General features: G+C 53.1%; 1 protein-coding gene across 1 annotated transcript in view; it reads left to right on the top strand.

The window, feature by feature from the left end:
* LOC144937829 (breast cancer anti-estrogen resistance protein 3-like) overlaps nucleotides 1–12,500 on the top strand; it is a 60,969-nt gene that overhangs the window by 4,888 nt on the left and 43,581 nt on the right. Inside the window, exon 2 of the mRNA XM_078865335.1 lies at nucleotides 3,703–3,832. The gene's annotated coding sequence lies outside the window, so the exon portion shown is untranslated. The remainder of the gene's footprint in view (nucleotides 1–3,702; nucleotides 3,833–12,500) is intronic.

Genomic DNA, 12,500 nt, shown 5'->3' with positions numbered 1-12,500 from the left:
AGCGCTTGTTAAAGGCTATCGGGCTATCATCTTCTGTCTTCCGTGTACGTGTCCGTCCTGCAGCGTTGAACGGCCGCTGTTCACGGGCGTGCTTTGTTGAATACAATCACAACATGGGCTGTCCTCAAATGGCCACCGCACGCCACGGCCCCCCGATGCGAAACGCGAGACGTGCGGCACCTGCCTGCCAAAAGAAAGCCCATCGCGGGCAGTGCCAATAATATAAAGGGGCCCTAACTAAGAAAAAGTTAATATAAAAAAAATTTGACTTGCATAGTAAAGTAATTGTATGTTTTCACTTGCTATACAGCCAGATAATGCGACAAATCGCTAGCCTTAAACACGCAGTCGTTCGTAAAAGTTGAAGGCAGTATAGTACTATAGTAATAGAGCAAGTGCAGAATCGATAGCTTGAAGGCATTTAGCGCGGGCCCTTGAAAGTGCGGGGCCCGTAACATATGTAGCTACTTTGGTTCTCGGATAATCAGGCACTGATCACAGCCGTGGCCTCCTTTTTAGAGACGCGATGAGACGATTCGATCCGTTGCACTGATGATGCCGTTCAGCCACGTGATCGGAGCTATTCAGCGCGAGACATCCGCGATTGCTGCACGAGGCATCAGCAGCAATGCAAACGCAACACGCGAGTGAAGATTGCAGCGAACCGCAACAGCAAGGATTCTGTTACAGGAATATTGCACAACTCACAGGCGTGTGTGCCAACCAACGGGACACACTCCGTCAACCGGTCATCTATATATAACAACAAATATGAGTTTTAACTGGTGAAGCCACTCAACTATGCAGCTATTTTTCAGAAGCTACCTGGCTATCACAAAGGACAGCTCAACGAAGTGGCTTGTCATGTGAACATCTATAGCAGCCAACTACTCTAAATGCGTGTTGATTTTAAATGTGGACGGAAAACCGGAGGACCCGGATAAAAATCCACACGACCACGGACAGAGAGACATGCAGACTCCAAATATACAGCAGCAGGCGTCAGGGTCGGGATCGAACCCGCGACCTCCTGTACACCAGGCGAGGTAGTTAAAATCTCCTAGCCACCGTGTCCGACATATATGCCTGATGGTTGGAACCTCACACACTGATTGAAAACTGTTTTTGGTTAGAGACAGTGCTTTGCACTTTCCATTATTAATTTCAGCTTTGGAAGAAAAAAACGCTCCAGGCGCTTATTGGGTTTATTTACAGCGCATCTTTCACACGTATAAAAACACCTTCACACTTTGAAAATAACATTTACATTTATACAATTATGCGAGTACACACCGCGGGTTGCAAGTCCGCCCACACCATGCCCAGTCGATTGGCAGGGTCGAGTGTGGCGATGGGGTAAAGTGTGGGTACTCCCAGCTCTCCCAACCCCACGTGGCCAGCGTGTTAAGATTCGGCCCTTCCGCCAGCAGTGGCGTTAGCGAGCACTTGCAGGGACTGCGCCTTCACCATATGTAGGCGTGCCTGGCCGGCAGATAGGCTCACGGGGCGGCTGGGCTTGTCGATGTTGTGTGTACGGAACAGCGGTTACTGTTGGTGTATTTATATATTCATGTAGAACATTTCCTGTCGCAAAATTTCTTAGAGGCTTTTCAAGCTGAATGTCATCTCAGAGAAATGCCTCTTCCACAGCGCCGCACCTTTTTGTCCCAATAAAAGGCCCATAACAATTTTCGCAAGACCACCTTATTATGGTCGCCCTTTGTACGGAACAAACCGGTTTGTATATATACGGGGGCAGCTCTTTGCGAATCCGCTGCTTGATTAAGGTCTCCCAGCGCCGTCGGATTGGGTTTTTGTTTTTGTTTCACCATTTCTTCACCACACTGGTCAGTGCAGGTGAGTGAAGGCGAGGAAGCACAATGGTGGGGCATAGAAGTAGCGCAAAGCAAAACAATGGATTGTTCTGCAGTGCCCGCTAATGCCCACAGCACGGCACGGTGGTTACCCACCCAAGCAAGCACTGCACAGGATCAACCCAGCTTAGCTGCTGACATCTGATAGCGATTGGTTGCATTGTGGTTGATGAGACCACCGGTGTAAACCGGTTTAAGTGTCAACAGTTTTGACCAATTTAACACGTAGGCTTTCGCGGCCAATATCATTCATAATAAAGGTTTTTTTGGGGGTAGATCGCAGTAAATATAAATGCGTCGTTAAACCCACCACCACCCGACACGGGCAATTAGTAAGGTTTGTCAATTAGTGACTACTTCAGCAACACCGGTGTACTCAAATCGTTAACGTTGTGGGTTTACTCTCCAACATATCCGTGTGCTGAAGCAGTAACGAATTGGCACGTTCTGTTTTTGTGACAAACCGTTGGCTGTGTCGGGTGGTGATGGTGGTGGGTTAACGATACATCTTTGTCTACGTGATCTAATCCAAAACAAAGCTTTTATCATTAATGTTTGACCAAAACTATTCACGTCGAAACTACGTCCATTCATTACCCAATAATAATAATTTACAGCTGCTATGCGATGAATGCCTCCCCAAAAGTGTGTCGATCATGGGTTTTGTTTTAACCATACATTCACTTCAACCAAAGGTGCCGTCCATAAATGACGTCACGCACATGGGGGGGGGGGGGGATCAGACATTTGTGACGATGTGTGACGAGGGGGGAGGGGTGAGAAATGTGACGTCACATGAAAATGCGCAACTTTAAATAAATATAGACAACACGTTCTACTTAATGAAATAAACTTTTTAAGAAATGTTTTCTCCTACAACATCAGAGTGCAGCGCCACATTAAATACGCACTACAATGACAATTGTTTAAAGCGATTTGAAGCATGTTTTAATTTTGGGGGGGAGGGGCAGAGCTTTGTGACGTCATATTTGAGGAGGGGTCTGACTTTTTGTGGCGCCGTGTGACGAGGGGGGGGGGGGTTAAAAATCGTCAAAAATCGCGTGATGTCATTTATGGACGGCCCCAAAACTCAAAGTGCACCTAGCCTGGCGCAAGCGCCGTGGTGACGTCGCCGCCACTTAGTGACGAGCGGCGCTTGTGGTTGTTGTTATTGTTGTTGTTGTCGTCGTTTGCCATACTTCACCACCCCGGACATTGTGGGGGTTGGTTCGGATATCGCTGGGTAACGAACTCACGCCGCTTGCTTTCTGAGCTTCGTGCCTTAACCACGGCACCACCGCTCATCTCCGAAAAGTTTAACTAATTTACTTCCCAAAATCTCGGAACTTAGAACTCGTAAAAAAAGATTAATATTAATTCGATCACAAACGATAGTGTTGAAGTTGATCTCGCGTATCCCATGTAAATGCGCTTCTCATCACTAGTGGAAATGCCTAACCCCACCTGCATAAGTGGACTCTTCCTATCCGCACCCCCCATTGGAGAGAGTCATAATCGTCGAGTCCAACTCGGCAGTTTACCCACCACAGCACACGCACACGCGGAGAAAGACACACACACACAAACTCTCTATCTCTCTAACCCACACACACACACTCTCTCTAACCCACACACACACACAAACTCTCTCTAACCCACACACATCTATCTCACTCCCCACACAAACTCTCTCTACCCCCCCCCGCACACACACATCTCTCTAACCCACACACACACACAAACTCTCTCTCTAACCCCCACACACACATCTCTCTCTGTCGTAGATTGTTTGATTCCCCGCTGTGTTCGACACACGCACGCGTTGCAGGCAAGGGTCATCCCTGAGTGTGTCCAGCCGCTGCTTCCTCCTCCACCTGGTTGACCATCGGCTTGACAGAGGGTGTCCACCACCTGCCCGCTCACAGGTGTGCATCGGTGACTCGGCCCTCGGCGCTCAGGTGAGAAGAGGTCGTGATTGTGGCTGGCGTGACACATCCGACGATCCGGGGCTTGCATGTGGCTGTACGCGTTGTGTGGCACAAGCTGTTTGCAAGCTAAAGTGTGGGGGCGCGTGAGTGTGCGTGCGTGTGGATCGTGGGGGTGGGGGGGCGGTAGCGGAGTTGTTAGCACACTGCGCTACGAACCCGGCAATCCGAGTTCGATTCTCGTTCACGGTCAATAACAGTGACGGCCAATATATTAACCGGTCCTGGGCCTCCCGTAGGTGGACTCAGCCTTAAATGAGTAGCAGGCGCTGTGTGTGAAACATCAGTACTGGGGAGACAAAGGCGGCCGAGCGTGGTGCCAGCCAGCCCCCTCGTGTGCCCGTGGCGGTCTTCACGTATGCTCACTAACAGCACTTGCCCTAACAGACTGTCAAGCCTATACGGGTGATCTGTATAGTTGTCTTTTTTAACTTCTTTCGCACCGTATGCTGCCAACCGTGATAATTCGGAAGTGCGCTCGCGTGAGTGCCCCGTGCCACATGTAATAGGCGCTCGCTAACAGCGCTCGCTCTAAACAGCAGCCTTTCGATTAGCACGCTTGGCTTAGCACGGTGCGAAAGAAGTTCAACATACAAACAAAATCTCGCCCCCCCCCCCATCACAACAACAACAACAACAGCAGCATTGCATCCAGCGTACAGTGCCGAGCATTGGGCTGTTTGTGGGCGGAGTGGGACGCGGCGTTCAGGTGAACCGTGGAAGGAATGCGGGAGAGTGAGCAGCACCCTTGAGTGCATGCAGAGCCTCAGTGAGTTGCGACTTTTATCATGCCCTTTGGGCCGTTCGACTTGTGTACACAAGCCCAGCCCGCAGCCCCCCCACCCATCACCCTCCGTGCCCCCCCCCTCCCCTCACCACCCTCCGTGCTCGCCCTATGAGCGAGTTCAACTCGTGCGCAATCAGCAGCACCTCCGTTCTGCGTCATGCTGCCAGCCGTCACGTGCGTCGGTTACAAAGTGCGCCAAGAAGCGCTGGGAGAGAGGTGCGCGCTTGGGATTGCGTTGAGAGACCGGGAGAGGAACTCGCGGATCAGAAGACACACGCACGCGAACACCGATAACGCCTTCGTATATATAGAGGATCGCAGAGCTTGGGGGTGGGACGAACGGGAATTTGGTGCCGGATCACCGCGTGGCTGCTGCTGCTGCTGCCCGGCTCCCCGCTCGTCTGCGGCTTCACCTCCTCTCGGCGCCTCTTGGGTCGTCCCCTCTCTGTCTCTCTATCATATGCACGTCGACTCGTGACGGCGGCGTTACGAGTCGAGGGGCCTTTGGTCGGACGCGTGTCACGGCTAGAATGACGGTGGCGCGCGGTCGAGACTTGCGCCGGAGTGACAGTCAAATGCGGCCGATTCGCTCGAGAGGACGTCCCCGGCGGATAACGGCTACCTCGGCTTTCCACGCCAAGATAACGCGGCCAGCATTTGTGTGAGCAAGCAAACTCGTGGACCCGGTTCCGACCGTCTGGTTCTCATCGGCAGATGGCTCACTGGCACATTGCGGCAAGGCTAACGAAACTGGCCTCGACAGCTGCTGCTACTGCTGCTGCTACTGCTGCTGCTTAGTTAGCAAACGCAGTGCAGTTCAATATTCCGTATCCGTCATTCGATCACCCGCTTTGTCCCCCGCAGGACGGCTTTTGCATATCCGCCTCGCTGCGGACCGAGCTGTGGGCGGATATGTGAAATAAAGGTCGGATTTGTGGACGTGTATGGGTAGATTGGCTGGGCACAAGTCAGGCGCCGCACTGCTGTGGACGTGGGGCAGTGGTGCACGAGGTTCACGACGCAGCGTCACGTGTAGCGACGTGGATACATCACGGCTGATGATGCCGATGATGACGTATAAGGGGCAGCAGAGCTCGGGCAAATATTGTCGATGTCTCCCGGAAGCGGTTAATGCATCATATCTATCCGTAGACTTTCGTGGGTAACGGGAGAGTTGCACTGCGGCCTTTCCAATCACCACCCCCTCCCGTTGAATCATCCGCAACGCATTTTGGATGTATTTCTTTTCCACGAATAATTGCGGAAAATAGGATCTACCAACGGCAACCCCCTCCCCCCACGTTGGCAGCTAATTAGCATAACGGTGATGACATGATGGGTTTGTAACCGCTCATTCATTCATTGTTGTACCCAAAAAAACCTAGATCTGTGTACTGTCAGCTGTGTTTACAGAAGCATTGTGATGGTGGATTTAGTGTGTGTGTGCTGAAAGCCCATTCCTTAGGCGCTTTAAATTGCCCACAGTGAACCCTGATTTGTGACGAAGACGGTGACATAGGAATGGGTGTGAGTGAGTGTTTGCGGCTGAGCGTATGGTGAGTGTATCAGGTGGTATGGTCAGTACATGGGTGTGTGTGTGTGGATAAGTCACCGTGTCCTCAGTCTGAATCCCAACCGTGGCTAACATCGCTGGCGAGTGATACCCGAGCCAGTTCTGGGCCTCTCCTAGGTGAGCTCAAACTCCAATACGTAGCTGTTATCGTGCGCAGGTGAGAATCTGAACTGCTGATGAGGATGACTGTGTACGATGCTGGCTGCGCCGCTTTCTACTGTGCAGTGCCGGCCTCAATAGGTGCTCGCTAACAGCACTCGCCCCCAACAATCTGTAAGTCAGTGCGGGGGGGATTTGTAGCTTAGTGATGGTACTGTATGCGGGAATGCGTGGGAGCGAGTTATTGAGTGGTGGTGACTTTGACCTGGGGCCAGCGCGATTGGCCGTGCGCGTGCGGGCGCTCGGGATAGGCCGTTATCGTCAATGCCCTGCGCGTCACGACGACTCGCCATCGCTTCCTTCCTCGTGCCAGGCCACCCTGCTGTCGTGTGCGCCGCTCAACACAAAGCTGCTCTTGCAGTCTCACCCCCACCATCACCACCACCATCACTTCCATCACCACCACCACCATAATCACCACCACCATCACCACCACCACCATCAGCACCACCATCATCATCATCACCACCACCATCATCATCACTACCATCGTCACCACCACCATCGCCACCACCATCACCATCATCACCACCATCACCGCCATCAACCACCGAGCTCCAGGTATTTCCCGTGCGGCTTGAGTGAAGCCGCGTGTGTCGACTGTTGGCCGTGACGTGACCGGGGGGCTCCTTCTCGCCGGAGACGATCGCGCGCCTTGTTCGCGAGCCGCCTGCTCAGACCTGTTCCTTGCCCTGCGCGCCACGCCAAGGGAGTGTGGGGCGTGCCAACCTTGGGCGCTGCCTTTTTGGCAAAGGCTCTTTCGAGTCAAGGGGACCGAGCCCTCCGTCCGCTTGGCAGACAGACAGACAGATTATATTTGTTTTGGTGATTGTTCTATGTGTTCGCCCTCCGCCCATGCAGTTTATCCTCCCCGCCCCCCCGATCGCCCTCTCAGCGCCGCGTCACGGGACAAAGATTTCATTTTCGGAACTATCGCGAGAGCGCAGCCCCTGTTAAGAGAGCGGCCCGTAGACGTGGATATTGCAGAGCTACCTCGGATATCCCTTCGCACACGGCAGGGTGAAGCGACCTTCCAGCCGCTCTGCCACTGAGAGTGATGTCCGTCGCAAGAGTCAAACCCATGTATTCATTTTAATGATCAGAAATGGAATTTAGCCATATTAAGAGCAGAATCAAATAGAGCGTAATTTTTTGTGTGTGTGCATTTATTGGTGATTGGGCTTAGAAAATCAACTCGTGGGGTTGGATTACCAGTTGAACCACGGGTGGCTGAAACCTGAAATCGAACCCAGGACCTCAGTGATGCCGGAACAGGGTCTTTGTGTGAGTCTGTTGGTCTCTTTGTGGAGTCTATGGTTCTCTGTGTTAGTCTATAGGTCTCTGTTAGTCTATGGGTCTCTGTGTGAGTATATAGGTCTCTATGTGAGTCTATGTGTCTCTGTGTGAGTCTACGGGTCTCTGTGTGAGTCTATGGGTCTCTGTGTGAGTCTATGGGTCTCTGTGTGAGTCTATGGGTCTCTATGTGAGTCTACGTGTCTCTGTGTGAGTCTATGGGTCTCTGTGTGAGTCTATGAGTCTCTATATGAGTCTATGGGTCTCTATGTGAGTCTATGTGTCTCTGTGTGAGTCTATGGGTCTCTGTGTGAGTCTATGGGTCTCTGTAAACTAATTTGTGACCGAGCTGAGACAATTCACTCACTTCACTTGAGAACCCGCTTTCATCACGGGCGGCCGAGACCTGGACTCGAACCCATGGATTTCGGAGACGCCAACTCGGCGTTCTGACCTCCGGTGTGCCACCCTGGCCACCCTGGCCACCCGACTCTCCGTTGCGTGGATTCTTCCGAGCGAGAGAGGCCCGTGCCTCCCTCGCGTGCGGAGGAGTGTTACGTTTCAAGGTTTCTTAGAACTCGCTGAGATAATATTGTCGAGCCCTCCGTTGATTTACCGTCAGTTCGCCGGTGCTGGGCGGACCGTTCTCCGTTAAGTTCGTTGTCGCGACAACTTATTTATGTATCGGCCGCGAGTCCGCTGATTTATATTGCTGTGCTGTGAAATTAGCTGCGGGGGGAGGTGGGGTCGGAGGGGGGGCGAGATGAATGTTTACAAATAATAAATCACATTCTTGAGATGAACTGGAAGAGGTCAACACAATAACGACACTTCGTCTACCTTCTACCTTTGATCGAAGCCCCGAGTCAGCCTGAGCTCAGCTGGATGCTGCTCTCTCTCTCTCTCTTCTGCCCCCCCCCTATTCATTCCGTAACCCCCTCTGCCCCCCCCCCAGTCGTCCGTGCTGTCGACGCCCTGATGAGCCCGATGCCAGAAGTTTCGACCACTGCCTCTAACCAACTGCATCTCTCTCTCTCGATAGGATCATTATTCCCGCTGCCTTCTGTTCAGCGTCTTGAGATGCGGTCATATTTGATCGCTCTATGAACCCACGTTGCATTGTGTTGCCTAAAGGGGGATTAGTGTGTACTCATACTCATGTCTAATTAACGAGAGGATAAAGGAACTCAAACTGGAGCTGTGCGAATTCCGTGCCTCCTGTAACCTCTCCAAGCGTCTGTGTGGGTGGGTGACCTGCCAGTCTCACTATCGCGATTGGCTACGTACGGTGCAAAAGAAGTTCAACATACACACATACATTGACGACGCCATCACAGCAATTCGTCCAACAACCCACATTTTTTGAAATTAAATAATAATATCCACAGCTGTGTCAATCCACTGCTGGATGAATGACCTCCCCATGCTGTGTGTCTGTCGTGGGGGTTTAGTTTGACCACACTTCACCACACCGGTTTAGTGCGAGAGTTGTCGAGTGGTGGTGAACGGGTGGGTGGGGGTGGAAGGCGCAGAACCGGTTCTGATGTCACCGAAGTCGCCCGAATCGAACTCGGCACGCCGGGGTCCCCGTTCGGCGCGGTGCGCTAACCGCTGCGCCACCCCTCCCCCCGCCGTCGGGGCTTGAAGCTGCCCGAGAAGCTCTGCCGTGTGCTGGCGAAAGCGATTTGTCAAAGAACGGGGGGCTCCGGCCATCGCTCACGACAGCTGATGCCGCGGTCCAGTCGCCAGTTTGTTTGTGCGTTTGTTTTTCTTGATTAGCCTGCACGTTGAGTTAGAAGCGTCTTGTGGTCGATGGAGAGACTCACCCACCACGGCCACCGGCAATGTGGAATTTCCACCAGAGGCTCACTGAGGACTGTGCGCACGAGGTGAGTGCCGTCACGTGTTCGACGAGGCAGGAAGTCGCCTTTGAAGTTGGTTACGTTTCTTTCACTCCTACCCAGGTCGCTTTCGTTGAAATAAAAAAAATAAACATCTCAGTTTAACACGTCGGCTTTCGCGACCAATATCCATAATACAGTTTTTTTGGGTTAGATCGTGTAAATATATAAATGTGTCGTTAAACCCGCCACCACCCGATGCAGCCAATTAGTAAGGGTTGTCACGTAAACAGAACACGCGATTTAACCCAAAACAACCTCTGTTATGGACAACTAATCTCATCAGTGTCTCGCCTGTCTGAGCAAGGGGCGTTCGCGTCTAATTGAATGAATAAATGACTCATGCACTTGGATTATTTTGCTGCGATGAATGTCCACACGATAAGCCGCTTTGTAGAGCCGTCATTCGTTGGCCAGGTCGCCTCTGAATAATAAGCTAATCGATTATTATTCTAATAGCTACGAACCCGGCGACCTGAGTTCGATTCTCGCTCACGGCCAACACCAGCGACGATTGTCCGAACCGGTCCTGGGCCTCCCCTATGTCGACTGAACCTCAAATGAGTACCTGGTGCGGTGTGTTCACATCGCCACGACGGAGACAAAGGCGGTCGGGCGTGGTTCTGGCCACCATCATAGATGCTCGCTAACAGCACTTGCCACAACAGTCTGTTAAGGCTATACGGGGGATCTTTGTGTACGGTGTGAGTGTGCGGAAATATGTGTGCGTAACAGTATATGCGCTGGCAGTGTTGTTGTTCGTTACATTGCGCAATGAGCGTATAACTTTACGGTCGATGCACGACCAGGGCTAACATCAGCGGCGAGCGGTTTCTGACCATTTTAGTCAACTCACCCCTGAACGAGTGCCGCGCACGCGGTGCGTGAAACATCGGCAACGTGGAGACAAACGCGGCCCGGGCGTGGTGGGGGTGACGGCTGCCTCGCCTCCCGCTCGCGCGCCGTGGCGACCTCAATAGGCCCTCGCGAACGGCACTTTCCCCCCAATTCCTTCGTGCGGAACGCTCTTCCGTTCCGATGTTAGGACGCCGCAGGAGCTATAATGCACTTTTAAACAATCTCGATTGGAAACTCACTTCTTTGTTGTGTTTAGTTCGGTGCCCTTCCCCCGCACCTCCGATTGCCACGGTTGCCTACGTACGGTGCGAAAGAAGTTCGACATGCATCCGCGCCTAGGCTTCACGGGGAAGGGTCTCCGGTATTTTGATTAATTATTATTATTATTATATCCCCACCGTGATCCCTTCCCGGAGGGCTCAACGGAGACGCACCACGCCCAGCGCCTCGCCCGCCACGCCCGTCCGCTCGCCCCACCACCACCACAACCACCACCACCACAACCACCACCACAACCACCACAACCACCACCACCCACCAACCTCCCCCGCGTCCAGCGGAAGGGTCGTGTAAGGTCGAGTCGGAGGGACGCACGTCCCGGCGAGGCTCGCTCGAGCCGGGGTTTTGGGACGAGTTCTCCCGCAAGTCGACGTTTCGTGCCCCACAGCCCCCGAGGATTTGTGGCTCACCCTTCGCTCGGCGATGACTGCTGGTGGCTTGCAGTGCGTTCCCTCTTCGCGCCGTTCGTATCGCGCGCGGCTGCTGCTGCTACGGCGCTGCGTTCCACGTCAGCTAATAAGGGGCAATGTCTCTTCCTTTGTTTTACCCAATTAAAGTAATTTGACGGTAATTTTAAACATTTTGCCAGTTTGTTCCTGCAGCCACTTAGGAATGGAATACATCAGAAACATTGAAGGGGGTGGGGGGGCGGTTGGGGGGGGGCTTTGCACCAGCATTGAGAAGTTACAGTACAACAACATCCACAACAACAACAACATCAGCAACAACATCAGCAGCAGCAATGCAATCCATCGAAGGTTCGTCACCCATCGAGATGAGCAATATCCTCGAAGCGTTTGCATTCGTATCGCCCGGGTAACATCACCATTCCATACGCTCGACACGCGCGCCGTTGGTCCGGCTGCGTTTACATCGTAATTGTAAATCAAGTGTCACGCTCAAACCCCCAGGTTCAACTTTCCTTCCTGTGTGCCAACCGTGACAGCTCCAAGCCGACGTTCATTCCACCACACCGCACACGCACCTCCTCCTCCTCATCCTAACCCTCCTCATTCCCCTCCTCATCCTCCCACCTCCCTCCTCCTGCTGTCTCTGCTTGAGTGATTCCACACTTCCACCCTCTCCTCCCCAATGCACTGCGCGGCTCTCTCCGTCTCTAGGTTGCAGAAACGCCGTGATATTTTTTTGGCTACGAGCGTTGGAACCTTTCCAAAACAAAACTCGGGGTCGTTCGGAACGAGCGCGTACACTTTACGTGTGCACGTGCGCGCGTGTACGTGTGTGCGTGTGTGTGAGTGTGGGGAGCGGTAGTGTAGCGGTCAGCACACTGCGCTACGAGGTCGCTACACCAGTGACGATTATTTGAGCCGACAAGGGGGCCTCCCCGAGGTCGACTCAGCTTCAATTGAGTACCTGGTGCGGTGTGCAAACATCGCCACTGGGGAAACAAAGGCGGCCGGGCGTGGTGCTGGCCACCCTTCCCCTCGTGTGCCGTGCCAGCCTTCATAGGGGTGGGTGGCTTTGTCTAAGGTGTGGGGTGTGGTAGTGTCTTGGTTAGCGCGCTGTGCTACGAATCCGACGAGCCGAGGTCGATTCATTCCCGCTCATTGCACAACATCGGTGACGAATTATCTCGAACCGGTCCTGGGCCTCCCCTGAAATGGGCACCGAGTTCGATTGTGTACACGTCACAAAGGTGTCGAGGCGTGGTCCCTTGACACGCCACCCCATTGTGCGCTGTCGGCGTTCGGCGGTGTTCGCTCACAGCACTCTCCCCAGCGCCCGCGTGGAGGGTATATGGCCTGCGTGGGGATCTTTGTCGTCGTGCCT

The sequence above is a fragment of the Lampetra fluviatilis genome, chromosome 20, assembly GCF_964198595.1.
Source record: "Lampetra fluviatilis chromosome 20, kcLamFluv1.1, whole genome shotgun sequence".
NCBI classification, from domain to species: Eukaryota; Metazoa; Chordata; class Hyperoartia; order Petromyzontiformes; family Petromyzontidae; genus Lampetra; species Lampetra fluviatilis.
This window is presented reverse-complemented; position numbering and strand designations above follow the sequence as displayed.